We start from the raw sequence: 19798 nt of genomic DNA on the forward strand, positions 1-19798 counted from the left end.
ATGCTTCTTTCTTTACATTTTATTATTTCTAATATTAATATTGCAATATCTAATTTCTTTTAGTCTATTACAAATCTTTTACATCTTTTTATTGCCGTCTTTTCCCCGCTGTGTTGTGTACTTTTGTTTGCTTTAATGTCTGCTAAACATAGAGCTACCTACCTCTCTCTGGTTCATGTCATAATTTCATGTTTTTGACTCAGTAAAGGGAAGACCGCATGATAGAGATCAGCGAAAGGGTTCACTTGCTCTTTGTTTCCTATCCTATGCAAAGCTCACGTAGTATCTAGGTATTAACCGTACTGTTGCAGCCATCTGCTTGAAGGTGGAAATCTTTAATCAACCCACGTAGTCCTGGATTTGGGGGCTGCGTTGCTAACTTGTGATTGCAGAGCAGAGGGACAGACAATGGAGGGGACTTATTCTCAGCTAACATGAATAAGCAACCTGCTTTGTATCTTTAGAAGCTTTTCTGATTTTTTTTCATTTGATCTTTGGTGTTCTGAAATTCCTCCAAGAATAGTTTTCAGTTTTCCTGCTTGAAATTCAGAGTCTTTCTAAAGACTTCAGCTCTGGGAATTTTTCTAACCTTCTTCCCTTTGATTTCCTAACTCACTAATTTACTCGTTGGCTCTGTCCGTTCTGCTATCCAGTCCATTGACTGACTTTTTAATTTTGTCAATTACATATAAAATTTTCACAGATGCAATATCTTCTTAAACCTTTCCAAATATAATAATTGTACTCAGGTGGGAGGTACTCCGTAGGTTTACAACCTTGCCTCTCTCTATTCCAGGTGTCATAATTTATAAAACCTTGTACCTGGCTGAGGTTATAAAGTATAATTCCGGCCAAGTGTGTTGGTGCTGTCTTCTTTACTCCCTTCTTTTTCATTCATTGGATGCAGCTGTGTGGTCTGGGGTCCCAGCAGCTGTGTTGTGACCATTAGGACTAAAGCCACTCTTTTTTTTTTTTTTTGCGGTACGCGGGCCTCTCACTGTTGTGGCCTCTCCCGTTGCAGAGCACAGGCTCCGGACGCGCAGGCTCAGCGGCCATGGCTCACGGGCCCAGCCACTACGCAGCATGTGGGATCTTCCCGGACCGGGGCACGAACCCGTGTCCCCTGCATCGGCAGGCGGACTCTCAACCACTGTGCCACCAGGGAAGCCCTAAAGCCACTCTTTTAAGGTGGCAAAGCAGAAAGACGGAAAGATCACACATCCTTGAAGGCATCACCAAATAGCTACATTAGTCTCGGGCTACCCCCTCCATCCTACTCTCTATATGACAAAAAAAGAAACCTCTAAGATTCAGTTGGATTTTCTATTACGCAAAGCTGTTTGCCATCCCTGATAAACACAACTGAGTCTGAAATTCTCTTCTGATCGCTCTATTAGCTCATTTCTACTATTTTTATTAGGTCCTCTGCTTATTGAGTTTGGTTCTCCTCTCATGGTGTTGGTTTTCTTCAAGTGATTCTAATTCTTGTTCTTTAAGAATCCCTGCTTGCCTACCTGTAGAGATGACCTTGTCTTGTCAATGATGATTGTTGGGGAGAGGCAGTTGCCTGTCCTTGGTGTGGGACACTTATCTTTCCCATTAGTAACCAGCTGGGGCCCATTGCTTCTTTACTGGTACCCATCGCTGCCTTACTGGTACAACCCAAACCCTCCGCTATAACTGGTAAAGGCCACCACTGCCTGCTACTTGGCAACAGTGGATTGAGGGAGGGACACAGGAGAGTGGTCAGCCCTGCCCGGGTGTGCCAAGGCAGCCACTGGATTAATCACCACAGACTCCCCACACTCCTCCCCCATTCCCAAACCGAACTCCCACCACTTTTCTTTGATAAGATAATCCTTTCCCTGAACTGCTGCTGCCCTAGCAGACTTTTTCTCCTGCATGTGATAAGATGTGCAGTTTTCTCTTGTTATTATTGCTTTCAGTGTCCATCCAGTCTGTCTTCTGTATCAGAAATGTCTCAAACACGTTTCTCTACTGATGGTACTCTCTCTTATGTTTCACAGTAGATGCAGGAAGAGGCTGGAGAAATTTGCGTTTCTAATACGTTCCAAGGTGATGCTGAAGCTGCTGTTCTGGGAACCACACTTTGAGAACCACTGCCTTAAAATATGTCTTTCATCTAATGAACCTTTGGAAAACAGGTGCGTGCATGTGATTAGTTTACCTTATGGATCCGATCTCAGAAGTCTGGTTCATTTTAAACAAACTTTTATTTTCTGAAACCCAAGATTTGCTAATTGGGTATTCACAGCTGAAGGGAAGACCAATTAAAATGCTAGTTTTAAGTTACCCCCTCCATGCTTCCTGTCCATTTAAAATATTCCAGATCTTTCTATCACTCCTGAGTGATCTCTTCTCGTTCCCTTCTAGATCTCAGTGTTTTCACATAGTTCAAACGCTGAGTGAAGAAAAAAAACCCTGCTATGTCTGTGTGTGAGCCTAGTTTGATATCTTTGCATGTATGATCATGTAGTATTTATGGACAAAGAAGAATTTAGATAACCAAACACTGTTTCAGAAATCTGCATTTCTACAAGGATAAAAAGCCCCAAAGTGCTGTGTCTCGGGCACATTCTACAGCACTGTCTGCAATGGACTCAGATAATTTAATCATCCACTAAAGGCAAGTCACGTGTCATTTTCCCCAAGTAGCCACTGGTACCTGAGAAACCCAAACAGAAGGGGAAGGCTAAATATATAAGGCTTCCTTTTGTCTTGTGCCCTGTTTTTTCTTCCAAATTCATTTTCAGGCCCAGGCATACGATGACATGCTAGTTTTCAAGATTAAATGTTCATATCCACTTTCGACTGTTTTTCAAGAATGACTGTAAGTGCGTGAACGTATTTAGAGGAAGACTTGTATGCATGTACCTGGATCATTAGGACACAAAGTATAATGTGCATATTCTATGCGTATCATTTAATATGTGTGGTTTATTTTAACCTTGAGGCTTCTTCCTACCGTATAAACAAGACTAGTCTTTCTCCCTGAGTCTCCTTAACTTAAATATTTGAATGTGCTCTGAGGTTACCTTATTCCCACTACCTGTCATTGAGTGCTGAGCTCAGACACTGCCTGTTTTAAGCGCTAACTAATTTAAATTTGCAAGTCATTATGACCCCCTTAAATTTGAAACGCACGTTTCTTTAAGTGCCAAAATCACACTGCAGTGAATCAGCTTACATGTAAAGGTAAACAACTTTAGAGTAAAGGAAATCTCCATTAACCAGTCTTGTATTAGCTGCAATCTGAACATATCACACGTATATTTTTGGCTGCAGCATTTCCACTATAACCTAACAACTAAAAATACTACCTGTGTGCTTGAGGGTAAGTTATGACTGTCATGGGAACCATAATTTTGAATTTGATATTTGTGGGCATAAATCTCAGCTCTGTTTCTGCCTAAGCATTAACTTAGAAAAACTGTTTGGGAAGCTTCTTTGCATATTGTAATGATAGCGGTTGGCCCGACTCTGAGCTGGTGCTAGTTTTCTTTAGATAGGGTTGTGTCTGAAGATGTCCCCTGACACAGGGCACCTAGTAGATATCACTCCGCTTCAGCAAGAGCATTGCCTGATTGCAGTGATATGCGGAGAAGGACAGATTGAATCCTCATTGATGCATGAGGATTTTCTAGGTGAAAGAAATGAAGAAAGAAGAGAAATTGCATCTTGGAGGTTTTTGCGCACTCTCTGTATACAAATTGTATTTATCTTGAGAACAGCTATGAGCATAAACCTTGGTGGCTTTTCCTTTTGTTTCGTTTTTGGAGAATTTAGAGCATCTAGTTATAGCCCTGGAAAAGGGGTTTACTCTTTCAGAAGACCAGCGTCCTGACCTGTGACATGGAGGTGATGACACTTACCTTTCAGGGTTTTTGTGAAAACTGATGAGATAAAATGGGTAATGCCACACGTAGGTACTTCCTGAGGAATTGTTAGTATTGTTGAAGAAACTGAATCGAAGCAAGAGAATAACAGTTACCACAAGAGATATAAGCCAACTTGGAGCAGTGTGTTATAATCAACAATGCTTTAAAGAATGATTTTCAGGAAGAAATCACATTTAAAAATATACATATAACTATAACTGAGAAGGGAGAGAGAATGAATATTTATCTGAGCAATCACTTTGTGTTTTGCACTATTGAGGTATATTAGCTATCCCCTGCTACAAAACAAACTACCACAAAATGCAGTGGCTTAAAACAATCCACACTTCTTAATGCAGTTTCTTTGGGCTAGGAACCTGGGCACAGCTTAGGTGGAGCCTCTACTTCAGGGTCTCTGAAAGGCTGTAGTCAAGGTATTGGCTAGGGCTGGGGTCTCATCTGAATGCTCTACTGGGGAAAGATTTGCTCCTGAGCTCACGGAGTGGTGGGACTGGGGACCTGGTTTCCCACTTGGTTGTTGGCTGGAACTGCCCTCAACTCCTTGCCATGTGCGCCTTTCCAATGTGGAAGTTTGCATCATTAATGCAAGCCAACAAGGCTGTAGAGAAAGTCTGCCAGCAACATAGGGGGCTCAGTTTTATTAATCTGATCGTAGGAGTGACATCCATCACCTTTGCTGTATTTCATTGGTTAGAAGCAATGCCCAGGTCCCGCCTATACTCAAAGGGAAGGGATTATTCAGGGTGTGAATACGGGAAGTGGGGATGGTGGAGACCTTCTCAGAGTCTGCCTGCCATAGTAGCTAACATGGAAGTAATGGAAATTGAAATGAGAGCAAAACGAACACAGCACTATAAGCCATACATTCTCCAAGCATTTACATTTGTTCATTATTCCTCCCAATCACCTGTGAAGTAGACCTTACTATTATCCCTGTTTTGATCATGAACACTGAAGCACAGAGAGCTTAAGTGATTTGTCTGAGGTTACACAGCCAGGAAGTGGTAGAGCTGGGGTTTGGACCTTGACATTTTCACTCCTGAGCCCTTATACCCAACCACGACTCTACGCTTCATGTACTGTAGAGCTCTAGACCATAAAAGTGATAAATAGCAATTTATTGACATATATGTTAGATTTTAGTCATTTCTTATTTTCTGTATTTGAAGGGGTTGTCTGACTAGTAGTAGCTTTACCTGAAATGAGAGTGTCCTGGGTAGGTAAGATGATGTATTGCTGCTGCACAGCAGGTGCTCGGTCTGTGTTAGTTTCCTTCCCTTGTTTTGGTAGAGAATGGGCACAGCAAAGTCAGGGTTGCACTCCTCAGGGCAGGCTCTGAATGACTCAAGATTTAACTGTGTTTCCGGATTACTAGCTTCCTGAGGACCGAAAGTACAGAGCAGTGTTTCCAGGGAGCAAAACAGTATCCCTAAGCTCTGGAGATGATGTTAGGATGTTTGCTTTCAGAGCGGCACCCAAGTGGTATGTGAATAAGTCTCTGGCTTTGGGTGAGTGGATTTCAGAGACAGAGTGAAGCAGCACTTGTTTAAAGGGGGATGGTTTTGGCCCCATTAAAGCTCAGATACAATCCTCTGAGTGGTATGATAAATACGATGTGTGTAAATCGACGTCTGCATCGCATAAAGAGTCTTCTTCATTTTCTGCCAGGTTTACTCACTTCTGTCATTTTTTTAAATCAGTTTACTGTTTTTATTTTTCTAAATATTTATTTATTGGCTGTGTTGGGTCTCTGTTGCTGCTCGCAGACTTCCTCTAGTTATGGCGAGCGAGGACTACTTTTCATTTCGGTGCATGGGTTTCTCATTGTGGTGGCTTCTCTTGTTGTGGAGCATGGGCTTCTAGGCGTGTGGGATTCAGTAGTTGAGGCATGTGGGCTCAGTAGTTGTGGCTCGTGGGCTCTAGACCACGTGGGCTTCAGTAGTTGTGGCTCACAGGCTCTAGAACTCAGGCTCAGTAGCTGTGATGCATGGGCTTAGTTGCTCCACGGCATGTGGGATCTTCCCGGACTAGGGCTCAAACCCATGTCCCCTGCATTGGCAAATGGATTCTTAACCACTGTGCCACCAGGGAAGTCCCACTTCTGTCATTTTGAGGCCCAGTTTCATGCTTTCTGTGCTACCCTCCCCCTTAATAAAACAGCATGGAGAGAGCTACATGACTCCAGTAGGGAAGCTCTTCCTACTCAATTAAGAAAAGAAAGGCACAGCAAAGTTATGCCCTATGTTCTCCAAATGGTACTGTTCCTTCCTATAGGACATATGATTACTAGAATAGAGCAGTTGCAACAGTACTTTTCATTTCTCAGTCATCTGAATATACTCTCTACATCTTCATTGGTATGGATAATTGAGAATTGAATATAAGTGACCACATATTCTCCATGCATATAAATGAGGTTATTGGTCATGTAGAAGGAAACGTAATTCATGAATTATTCTTTAACAAGACTTTAACAATTCTAGTCCATTAGTGGCCATTGCATTTCACTTGGAAATTAAAATCTGGTGTCATTTTTGATGGCATAGTGGGTACCTTTTGGGATGCTGTTACGGACTGAATTGTGTCTTTCTGAAATTCATATGTTGAAGCCCTAACCCCCATATTTGGAGATAGGACCTTTAAGGAAATAATTAAAGTTAACTGAGGTCATAAGGGTGGGGTCCTAATCCAGTAGGACTGGTATCCTTATAAGAAGAAGAAGAGGCAACACAGGTTTCTCTCCGAGGGCACACAGAGGAAAGGCCAAGTGATTAGCAAGAAGGCGGCTGTCTGCAAGCCAGGAAGAGAGGAGGTCTCACCTGAAACCACCCTGCTGGCATCTTGATCTTGGATTTCTACCTTCTGAAACTGTGAGAAAATAAATTTCTGTTGTTTAAGCCACCCAGTCAGTGGTATTCTGTGATGGCAGCCCTACCAGACGAATAAAGGTGTCGATCCAGTTAAACTCCCATCACCTGCAGCCCTGTCCTCATTGGCCATTTCCTTCCAGTGAGCCAGCTCCCACAGATGTGGCTAGTCACTAGCAAGTGAGCCACATAACCCTGCCCCCAAGCACAGCCATGTAGCCAAGTGGTTCACCCTTGATCCAGGTTTGTCCTGCAGATTCACTCTCGTAGGAATTCAAAACAGGGACTCAGCAGCTCTGGTTAGTTTTGTTGAGATGCTTTAACAGAGTATTTGAAGCCTCGGCTACGGTGACCTTGTGCATGCTGCCCTAGAACAAAGTAGGTCTTTTGGGAGAAAGAAAAGAATAAAGCAGATATGCAGATGTGCAGAGAAGAGAAACGAGAATCCGAGAGCATGGTCTCAGAGAGGGACGAGTGACCTTGGCTGTGGACCTTCTAGTTCTGACTTTGTCTCCTCAGGGGCCCTGGTCAAGTTGTTCATTTGGTTTCTGTGAAATACCTCTGATTCTTTACAAAAATTCCTCATTACTTCAGCCACCTCTGGGCAGCTTCTCTTTCTTGCAACCTAAGGATTTCTTAATAAGACATATGGAAGCGTGTATAATTAAGGCCTAAAGCATGAATTAAGTAGAAATCCCATAATAAACAGAAGGTTAATGCGTGAATTTGCTAATCCTTCTCCCTTGCTGTGGAAATAATGGGAATTTTATTCCTGACCCATGGCAGTATAGGTCTCTATTTAGTTCACTTATTTTTTATTTCTTGTTTATATCCTACATGATAAGTTTTTCTGAGGAAGAGCCTGTCTATGATCTAAAACAGGGGTCCCCAACCCCCGGGCCACGGACTGGTACCGGTCTGTGGCCTGTTAGGAACCGGGCCTCACAGCAGGAGGTGAGCAATTGGTGAGTGAGAGAAGCTTCATCTGTATTTACAGCCGCTCTCCATCGCTCGCATTACTGCCTGAACTCCGCCTCCTGTCAACATTGTGGTGAGTTGTATAATCATTTCATTATATATTACAATGTAATAATAATAGAAATAAAGTACACGATAAATGTAATGCGCTTGAATCATCCTGAAAACCATCCCCCTGCCCTGGTCCATGGAAAAATTGTCTTCCACATAAATGTCTTCATTCATTCATTTAAAAATGATTAAGTATGTACTTTACAGAAGTTCTGGATTTAATCTTAGGTGAACAACTTTGAACTAGACCTTACTTCTGTCTTAAGTGTTTCGTGTTAGCTGGAGGTGATGGACGCAAGGCACCCAGGTGTGGCCACGTGGATGGTTCACTGTGTAACTCCACGGGCGACTTTAAGATGTCTGTAAGCCGTGCACCCTGGGCACATTCAGTTCATAGCATCCAGAACTGAATGTGCAGTGGAACAGCTCTGCTCAAGGCTGAGTGGTGACTGCTATAAAATGCATGAACAAGTCATATGGGGCATAAGTAATCCTGCCCGGGAGGAAGGAAGAAAAGGAGGTCGGTGAAGGCTACACTGAGTATGAGACATTTGACATCCAAATGACAAATTTCCAAGCAGCATAAACAGAAGACAAGGGCATTCCTAGCATGGGGAGCAACAAGAATAAAGGCACAGTGGCATCCAAGGAATGCATTCAGGGAGTGGTGGCGTCAGGACCTCTGAAGATCTGCTCCTCCATGAAAGCAATAGGAACACTGGCAAAAACTGTCAAAATCCACTTTTTCAGAGCTCTGGAAATTAGCCACAGGCTTGTAACTAACCAAGGAGTGTTTATTCAAGAAAAATGGCAGAACCTCAAAAAACCAGGAAGACTTGTGACATTTTAACTTGCCCTCATCCCACCCCTTCTCCAAGGTCTGCTGTAGCCCTGAAAACCAACAGCTCACGACCAGGGAAGCTGTGAACTCCAGGAGACTTGCCACCACTGGAGGAGCCAGAACTGCTGGAGCCCCGTCCCCAGAGAACTGTCACTTCCTAACTTGTCCAGCACCTCACCGAACAGTCCCATCTCAAGCTGGCCTTTATTTGACCTGACTCAGAGCTCTCTCTGTGTGAAGGCGCCCACCTGTGAGCCAAGCAGTCAGTAGAAACTGTCCCCGAGGAGTCCAGAGGACTTACTAGACAAAGATTTAAAATATTACAAATTGTTATGAGATTTAAAATATTACAAATTGTTATGAGAAACAAAGCTCTCATACTTTGAGTTCTCATACTTTTGAATTCTGTGATCAAACATTGATGAAATAATGAGTTGAAAAATTTCTGTATTGCTGGATACGTCAGCGCCTTTCCCATGCAGATACACCATGTGATTATCCAGCAGTGGCATATTACAGGCTTTTCCCAAACTTCTTCGACTACAGAAACAAAATGTCAGAAAATATTTATTTGTAGCTTATGGAAACCGTAATGATGCTTTCACATAGTTTAGGAGATGGAGGCCTAGACCGTGATCTCCTATAACAGGGTAATTACTAAGGTAGGAATATCTGATTTGCATGTTGCCTGGTACAGCGTCTCGGGCATCCTACATGCTCTGTGATTGTTTGCTGAAGGAGTAACTGTAAGAAGGAGAGCTAGAGGGAAAGAAATGAGTGAGAGGAGTAGTAGCAGCAACAAAGCAGGATGAAGATTCCCGCCTGCCAGCCTCCCTCTCCCATACCCGCTCTGGTTGTCCCCAGAGCCCTGCCTCTGTGTCATTTACCACATCCTTCCTGCCTCAAGACCCCACCTGATCTTACCCCAACGCAGACCTCACAAAGGCACTTTAATTTCGTCATCACCCTTCACTATTTCCTCTCTTTTGCTGGTCCCTAAGCCAAGTCCAGGTGAATTTGGAGATGTATTTATTTAAGTCTCAGCTAGGACCTGATTGCCCTGACATCTCAATTCAGGTTTCCAGTACTTTGCCAATCCCAACCCTGGACCATAACCTCCAAGATGCCTGTTTCCCTCCACTTCTCTCCCCTCTGTGATGCATTGGAGAAGGGGAAATTTTTGCGACTGGGCAACTCAAGGTGTGCCTTGGAAAAACCTGTCTCAGCCTAATCCAAATAGAGATTTCAAAGAAAGTTCCCTGAATTATCTTGATGTAGATAATACCTCTTGCACACACCTGTGCTTCTAAGACAGTTTTCCTTGCTGCCTTCAGGGACTCACCTCTCCTCTCCATCCCTCTTCCTTTCTCGACTGTGCAGCAGAGGGTTAAACTAAGTAGAAGAACAAAAGAGGGAACACTTTGTTTTAGAATATTTAGCGTGGGTAGGGTGAGACTCAGACGTGGAAGACATTCCCGCTAGACAAGAGCACCCACCCTCGTCCTAGAGACAAGACAATATTATCTCCTGAAGACTCCACCCAAGTCTTAGCACTGACACAGGGAGAGCACTGAGGTCTTAAAGAATGCAGGGAAGAGAAGAGGTTAAGAAACTAAGAGTAAGAAAGAAAAAGAAAGGCATTCAAAGTGCAGTTTAGGAAATGGAAATGAATGGAAACGAATCTTATGTAAATGTAGGCACTTACTAGGCGTTCTTAAAAGCTCTCGGTAAGTGTGCATTTAAGCAACAATTGTCCATTTTCCCGGAAACATCTTTAGAGCATATTTTGATGTGGACCTTTTGAATAAAGCGATCAAAAGTGTTTCTTCTGATAATGAACAATAAGACTTCAAATTGAAAAACTAGCAATTAAGAGGGAGCAGCTTGACCAAACATGAAGAAGGTAAAGAGAATTCAACTGTTGGCTTTCACTGCCAGAGTATCTGGAACCTTTTCAGAGCACTGTCAGGAGAGCTATTCTTGACATTTAATTCAAGTTCCCAACATATGACCCTATCTCATGGGGCACCCGAGAGAAACCTGAAGGTCCAGGGAGTCTTTGGAACAAGGTCATCGGAGAGGAGTGAAAGGGGGTGGCTGCCTGGTGGACAGACAGACAGCCCTGCCTCCTTTCAGTCAGTGGTGGCTCTTGGCTGTCATTTGCCCTTCTGAGAAACAGGACAAAACTGATAACCTTTAGGGATGACAAAACACGCCTCGCAGACAAATAAATCATAGGAACATCTCAAAACTCAGAGCAAGGGAAGGTGTCCAAAAGGTTGAGGCAACATTCACAACACGGTGAAAAGGTGGTGGGCAAGCACTGGGCAGGAAGGGTGGGGACAAAGTAAAATAAACCACATCCAGTGAGAGCAGACAGGAAGGCTGAAGAGAAGCACAGGGATCCTATGAATATAGAACCATAAATATGCAATTTGTATTTCTGCGCGTAAGCGTCAAATCTGACAGCTATTTATTGAGCAGGAACTCGGTAAGGGATGTGTCCCATCTGAACGATGTAAAGCTACCAACGGCCATCATATCTGAGTTTAAGATTATGAGTCACCGAACTTGTGCCCTGAAATCTGCACAGGGTCTTCAACTATCAGGGCTCCCGTTTGATTATCAGAGTGTTATTAAATTCAAAATCTTTACGGTTCTTTTCCCAACACCAAAGGAAATAACATAATTTACACTTGGGTCTAAGATTTTACTCTTCTTGAAAGATGACAAGTTGGCCTGTCCCAGCTTTATATATATAGTGTCCTGACAGCAGGATACGAGACCCCATAGTCAGAGACACAGACCATTTATTACAGCAAATCAGCAGTCAGAGAGGCATTACATACTAGTTCCTGCATCCCTGTCCCCACAGTGATGTGACATGACGAGGGCCCAATGTTACCTATGCAATCAGTGAGAGTACATCCCAGGAGCAGATCCCCAACGAGGAGATTCTGAGCTAAATGGGGCTGCTGGGACGTCTGCCCATTCCCCCCTCTGGAGACAGGGAGATTTCTCATTATCCTGGACTGTTAGCCAAAGTCTCTGGGTGGAAGAACTGGGCTTTGCTACCCCGGGATGTCTCTGTTGAGATCCGTTTGTAAACCTCTCTGGAGGAACAGCTTTCAGGCTGTTCCCTCTCCAAACTTGGCCTTCACTCAGAAGGCTTAGGCCATGCAGGAGTGCAAGCATTCCATGGACACCTGTCTCCCAACAGTTTCACTTTCTCAAACATTTAATTTTTTCCCATTTAAAAATGTTGCGATTTTCTTAACTTCTGTCCTTTTATGTTTTACCATGTTTCACAAATTCTTCTTTTCTGCACTTACGGTTTTCATGTTTCTATTATACAGGAAAGTCTTTGGCCCAAGACTGATTCTTTTTTGTCATCTTCTTTGACTTCATCATTTACTCAGTATTAAACATTGTATGGATTGTGTATGATGTCATAGAAAATTCAACCAGTACAAAAGTATATAAAATATCCTTCAACATTCCATTATCCAGTGATAACTGGGTACATAAATGCACACATGGAGACACAGTATTTCATGTTAATGAGGTCACTAGCATGCAGTTTTGAAATTTTCTTTCATTATGTCATTGACTACTTTTCATGCTAATTAATACAATATTATAGCACACTTTAATTTGCCATTGACATGACACACTTTTTTTTTTGCGGTACGCGGGCCTCTCACTGTTGTGGCCTCTCTCGTTGCGGAACACAGGCTCTGGACGCGCAGGCTCAGCGGCCATGGCTCACGGGCCTAGCCGCTCCGCGGCATGTAGGATCCTCCCAGACCGGGGCACGAACCCGTGTCCCCTGCGATGGCAGGCGGACTCTCAACCACTGAGCCACCAGGGAAGCCAGACACACTTTTTTAATAGTAGCCAGAACCAACCGTGGAAGAGGAAGTTCACCCCAGAAATTGCTTCTTCACTGTAAAACTGTTTTCTAATTATAAGTTACCCACCCCTTCTCTGAGAGTGTCTTCAAATGAAAGCTCTTTTGCAAAACCTACTGTTTCTCCTGAGCCAACATTGGAGATCCTTCTTCTTTGCAGGGCTTGTAAATAAACCTAGACTAAGGGCCTAAACTTCACCAGGACTTCCCCTTCATCTCTCTCTTTGCTCCTCTTGTGGATCATGGCTGCTCACTGTTGTGGGTTTAATACATCCCCCTGGCATATAACATAGACCCTTCTTTATCTTGCTTCTTTATTTCTCTTAAATCACTAAGCAGCTATTGTCTCTTTATGGCACAATATTGGGCCTTGTCCATCGTATTTCTGCCAAACACACCAGGCTTTACCATAAGATTCATATAAGGAATTTATCAACAGTTTTAGTGGCCTCAAGTGCGAATTGCCTTTCCTTTCTCTCTTTAGCTCTTTAGTTATAATATACTTGTTTCTTTAAACTATTGACTTTTCTTGCATATGACATTAAAAACCAGGTTTTCCCAGACAATTCTTGAAGTTTCAAAGAACAAAGCAGGAGTTCTTCCCCTGCTTAGCATCTTTTCCATACTACTTGCTGGAGATCGAACGTTTGTCTTCCCCAAATTTCACGCTTTGAAAACCTAATCCCCAGTGTGATAGTACTTTGAGGTGGGGCCCTTGAGAGATAATTAGGTCATGAGGCTGGAGCCCTCATGAATGAATTAGTGCCCTTATAAATGAGGCGTCTTCCACCATGTGAGGACACAGCGAGAAGATGCTGTCTATGAGGAAGCTGGGTCTCACCAAGGCACCCAGTCTGTGGCACCTGGGTTTTGGACTTCCCAGGCTCCAGAACTATGAAGAATGAATTTCTGTGGTCCATAAGCTACCTAGTTTACGGTATTTTGTTTATAGCAGTCCAAACAGACTATGACATCATTCATTTTCAAGGTCTCATATAAATTCATCTGAATAAGCAAATGAATTGCTAAGAATAGATATCTTGGATGACAAGTTGGATTCCCAGGAAAGCAGACTCTGAGATGGAGTTTTGTGGGCAGGGTATCAACTAAGGAATACTTTTAGTACCAGCACATAGAAAAGGAGAGGAGAAAGCAGGACAGGGCAGGGGAGGAGCCATGAGGACCTAGGGCCTAGGGCCTTCAGGGTGTTGTGGAACTAGCAGGGCCCTTAGGGTTGTCTGCCCCGACCTGGACTGTCACCAGCTGCGGGCTGCCCTGGGAAGGGGTGTGAGCTTGGGTAAGGCCCTCTTTCCATCTGCGGCAATCCCTGAGGGCCCACAGCATCCCCAGTGCTTAAGATGCTTCATTGAGGGGATGTGGAGTGCATCCCAGGATCCACCACTGCCCTCAGAATCAGTCCTTTCTGGACTTGTTCTGGAAACAAGTCTATGCCATGCTCCCTTTTTGCCCCTTTTCTCCTGGCTAAACTTCCATCTGTTTTTAGTTCCTAAGCCTACTCTACCCTGTCTCCTCTTGCATACTCAAAATGTAGGAAATGTCTTTAATCTTGCTCCATTTCTTCTCTTCTCTTACCTGTTTTGACTCTGTTGACCAAATTGTCTCTTGGACGTTGTCTTTTGACATTTCACTCCAGTATTTTACCTTTGTTTTTTCCTAGCTTGTACTTGATGAATATCCTAGCAATTGGGCGTATTTACTTGATCTTTGACTTCGTGCTTGCTTTCTGTTGAGCGTTTTCTATATATCGTATTTTAATCAGTTCCCCTGTTTTCTGACATGTTGAAAGCACAGATTCTCACTCCCCTAGATCATTTCTCTTACATTTTCAATTTCTTTCAGTTCTGACAGAAATTTTCTTGATTTCATTGCCAGAACTCCCATGTCAGGAAGTTTAATAAACAAACGAAATGGAAGTCCGTATCCAAATATATTCTGGGATTGAGACAAGTCTGAACTCACACGCCGGGCTGCAGGAAGTTTATGGGCCTGAAGTGAGTGGAGGCGTTTTGCCTTGAGCCCTGCGGAAAGGGAAGGAGGGGTAGAGGGGCGGCCGGGGTGCATCTTTGATTTGATATAGGGACTCCCCGTGGATGAGCCTTTTGGAGAGAGCGGCTCCAAAGGGGAGCTGAGAGCTGTGATCACAAGGGCTACAGCCACACAGGGGCACACGGGTGGCCCTGCTCTGGGGACAAGATGACAGATGTGACCTAGAGGGGAGCAGGTTCTCCCTCTTCCTCGGGGAATCACTCCTGCTCTCAGAGGACTGCAGGAGGCGCAAGGCTTGCTTGAGGGTTGGCCAGGCCCCAGGAAGACGCACCCCTGGCGGGGAAGCCTGGTGGCAGATGGGCCTAAAGGGCTCTTTGCAGCAGGAAGGTCAATAGGTGATTTTCGGTTCTTTGCGTGTGTGGCCTCTATGGCCCGCTTGGTCCCCTCCAACGACCTTCAGATTTTTCGTGTGTCCATTCCCCTCACAAAGGTTTGGCGAGTGGGGCTCATCTATTCCACGTGATTCTGGTGGATATCACAGAAGTAAGGCGTGTACGACCCTCAGGGTCATGGCTGTGCAGGATGAGAACACACAGCGCGGGGGGCCGGAAACCACGGTGGGTCTTGACAATAGATGCCCCACCACCAGGAAAAGCCCCTCGTACTAGAGAGGGGGTGAATATCCACCGGGCAAGAATGGGGGTCCAATAGGACTGTGTTTCAATTTCAAGGAGCAAGAGATCCCAGATGACATCTGGGTTCCACAGAAATCCCACAATTGCTGGGCCTGTGCTGGCGACCCTGCTGCCCACTGTGTGTCCCCGCTAAAGTCCACACATTGAAGTCCTCACCCCCAGCATCTGAGCATGTGCACTGGTTTGGAAAAAGGATTGTGGCTGATGCAATTGATTGAGTTAGGATGAGGTCACCGACGAGGTCCCCTGATCCAACGTGGCAAGTGTCCTCAGAAAAAGGGGAAACGTGGACACAGACATACATACAGGAAGGACCCCATGTGAAGGGACACAGAGAGAAGATGTCCATGCAAGCCCAGAACAGAGGCAGAGAGCAGCCAGTCCCTCACAGCCTCAGGATGACGAGCCCTGCGGACTCCTGGATCTCAGACTTCCAGCCTCCACGACTGTGAGAAAGCAAACTTCTGGGATTTTTGGTTTGTTTTTATGCAGTTTTATTCATATTTCTTTCCCTTTTCTGTAAACAACATAGGAGAAATTGGAGACAATAGATGTTGTCCCCAGAGATGTTTTCCCCGGAGAATTAGGTCTTCATTTTTAAAAAAATTTTTAAAAATTTTTTATTGGAGTATAGTTGATTTGCAATGTTGTATTAGTTTCAGGTGTACAGGAAAGTGATTCCATTATACATATACATGTATCGATTCTTTTTCAGATTCTTTTGCCATAGAGCTTATTATGGAATATTGAGTAGAGTTCTCTGTGCTATATATTAGGTCCTTGTTGGTTATCTATTTTATATACAGTAGTGTGTATATGTTAATGCCAACCTCCTAATTTAAAAACAGAAACAGACTCAGGCTTAGAAAACAAATTTATGGTTACCAAGGGGGAAAGGTCTTTATTTTTTAATAAACGTTTGTCAAAAGTTTACTCTGAAAAAAAAAAGAAAAAAAAAAAAAAGTTTACTCTGGCCAAACTATGCTTCAGGTAAGCAAGGCAAATTTATATAAAAACAATAATAAAGTAATAAATTGCTTTAAAGGATCTAGAAATAAATGCCATAACAACATTAAAAAGAAGAAAAGCCTTGCTACAAAGATACTGCTTTAATGTCTGATATGTTTGGCCACAGAAAGTTGTCAGTCCTGTTTGAAAAGTCAAAGGAAAATCATTGTGTAGATGTTAGCTTTTCTCGGTAAGACTGTGAGTTCATGTTCAGTAAATGGGTCTTTTTTTCTTCCAGTTTTATTGAGATGTCCTTGACAGACAGCACTGTGTAAGTTTAAGGGGTATAGCATAGTGCTTTGACTTCACACATCATGAGATGATTATCACAATAAGTACAATGAACATGTGTCTTCTCATAGAGACAAAATTAAAGAACTAGAAAAACAATATTTCTTCCTTGGGATGAGAACTCTTAGGGTTTACTCTCAGTAAGTTTCCTGTGTAACCCACAGCCGTGTTAAGTATATCTGTCCTGTTGTACATTATATTCCTAGTACTCATTTATCTTATAATAGGAAGTTTGGACCTTCTGACCACCTTCATCCAATTCTCCCTACCCCCCTCCACCCTCTGGTAACCACAAATCTGATCTCTTTTTCTATGAATTTGTTTGTTTGTTTGTTTTTGAAGTCTGACTGACCTACAACACTATGTCAGTTCCTGGTACACAACATAGGGATTTGATATTTCTCTACATTTCAAACTGATCACCACAAGAAGTCTAGTTAAGAAATGTCACCGTACAAAGATACTATGTAGTTGTCGACCATATTCCCTACCCTGTACAGTTCATACCTGTGACTCGTTTATTTTGCAGCTGGAATTTTGTACCTCTTAATCTCCCTCACCTATTTCTTCTCTACCCAACCCACCCACACGCTCCCGCGGGCGACGGCCTATCTGTTCTCTGTATCTGCGACTGTTTCTGTTGAGTTATATTTGTTCTTCTGTTGTCGTTGTTCTTCAGATTCTACATGTAAGTGAGATCACACAGTATTTGTCTTTCTCTGTCTGACTTCCTTCACTTAGCATAATGCCTTCTAGGTCCATCCATGTTGTCATAAATAGGAAGATTTCACTCTTTTCTATGGCTGAGTAGTATTCACACATTTCTGTTCCTTAAGCCACCTATCTGTGGTACTTTAGTACAACAGCCCCAGCAAATTCACAGACCCACAGGGATGAGCCCTGACGCCAGTTACTTCACACTTTATCTTTTCATACTCAGTATTATAATTTTCGAAACGTTAGCTTAAAAAGCGTACCTGAGCACTGTAGTCTGCTCTCACCGTCTCTCTGAGTGTGTGTAGACGCAGTATCTGGTTTAGGTCTTCCTGCTACATGTCCTGCTGTCTCCTCGACTGTGTGACTGTCACAACCTCTAGATTCCTACGAACCCCCCTCCTCTTTCCCATATTGGCTCTGAGGTCCTGCCTTGAATTTCATCTCACATTCTCATTGCCATTCTCCAATTCACACCCTTTGCATTCCTTTCTCCTGCAGAAGGATTCCTGCCACTGCAGACCTAGGATTCTCATTTTCTTTGTTTTTTTCTCTATGACTTCACTGAATGTTCTCACTTCGTGTCGTTCTTCTAGCAGATGCAGAGCTATTTCTTTTGAAGCAAATACACTTTTGGTTACTTTTCTTTGACAGAGAGAGTGCCTGTTCATCCTTACCTGTTTTATTTCTTTTTACTCTTTCACAACTGGAAATCCATTAAAAACTTGTAAATAACCTACATCTCTTCTGGAAATCCCTTCTTAGGGCCGAGTTTCCTTTGGACCCTTTCTATTTTCATTCTCAACCTTGAAAGTAACAGTTATGACTGACTTCCTCCTTTTCCCTCCCCTTGCCTTTCAATGACAAATTCTTCAGCATTTTGCATAGACTTCTCTTCTTTGTGATCCAAGTTTCTCATGAATATTTTCTTGCCCTGTCTCCCGCAATGAACCTAGAGAAAACAAGTAGGGAATAACAGTAAAACTACGTGTCTTCTGGGGGCAGTCTCACAGTCATTTCAATTTTTCACTTTTCCTTGAATAGAATTGGTTTAATGCAAACACCAACTGTCAAGGAAGTCACGCCGATGAGCCATAAATGCTATAGAGTGAAAACAAAATGTTCAGAGCTTATTCTTTTTCAGTACCGTGCCATAGCATTTTAAAAGTATTACTAAGTTCATTGCCTCAATATTTACCTCAAGAGCAGCTCAAAAGGGCCTTTTATTGTTAGTGTTTTCCTTATCTTGAAAAACATTGAAACTGGAGTGGGAAGAATAGCTTTAAAAGTTTTATATTTTGAGCCTACATTTCATGGTAATGACCTTAAACGTTTATGAAAGCACTACAGGCATCACAGCAAAAATCCAAAGCCTTAGGAGGCTATTAATAATTTAGTGTCTCAAGTTCACGTGCAAATGTTACTCCCACTCACCAGTGAAGTGTTCATTATGACTCACGACTAAGACCCTATAACTGTGGAGATGCGGAAGTGTGAAAGGATTCTGTTACAGACACACTGAGCACCAAATCCAAACACGCCAACTGGGGAAGTTGTGAACACGAGCTGCAGGAGAGTTTTCCTTGGAGGTCTTACTTAAAAAGTTAAACTCAGATCTAGACTTTTCCAACAGAGTGGAATGTTATCCAGATTTGCTTCTGAGACTATGTTGCTAGAATAACTGCTTTAACTTAGAGTTGCGCTAAACAAAAAATGCAACCTTTGAAACAGCGCATAGTGACACGGTAGACTTGGAAGGACCAGGGGAGATGGCCCGGAGAGGTTGAGGCTAAGACTTTGGGGTTCCCTTGAGGGTGCACCTCTTTTGGGCAGGAGGCTGCCCATTTTTCCTAGTCCCTGTGCCTCTGGGATTAGGGGCAGGGTTGGCTCCCTCCTCATCCTCCACTGGTATTTCTGTACAACTTCCACAGTCTCGTTGAAAATCAGGCTTCGTTGAGCAAAACACACCTTCCACTCTGCTCGCCTCCCTTCCTTCTCTTTGTCTCTCTCACTCACTCACTAGTGAGTTTATGTTGGTCTAATGTTGCTCCTTCACCCTGATTCCTGCTGTCACATCACATATACACACATGGTCTCCCCCACACCTTGATCCCCGTTTTCTCGACTTCCTTTCTCCACAGCTTTCTCCTCCACGTCACCTCCCTCCATGCCCTGAGCCACGGCCTGGAGCTGAGAACACCCAACACTTCCCCATCCCTGGATCACAAGCCTGCCACCCGCCCTCTGGTTGTCACCTCCTGTCTTTCCAGATTTCCTTTCCGGTTCCTCGTGTTCTGGCCAGATTTCAAACTCAGGTGGGCATCGACTGTTCATGGCTCTGGCTTCTCTCTGCTCATTCGCCTATTTCATCTTTACTTTCTTCCACGTCTTATGCAGAGTCTACGAGCCATCATTTCCCTGTGTCTCTCTCAAGATTCCAAAGTCACGTCTCTGCCTTTGTCATATTCATCAGAGGAAACTTCAACCCTAGCTGTCCCTTTTCTTCATTTCTGTGC

The sequence above is a fragment of the Phocoena sinus genome, chromosome 6 (genome assembly GCF_008692025.1).
Source record: "Phocoena sinus isolate mPhoSin1 chromosome 6, mPhoSin1.pri, whole genome shotgun sequence".
NCBI lineage: Eukaryota > Metazoa > Chordata > Mammalia > Artiodactyla > Phocoenidae > Phocoena > Phocoena sinus.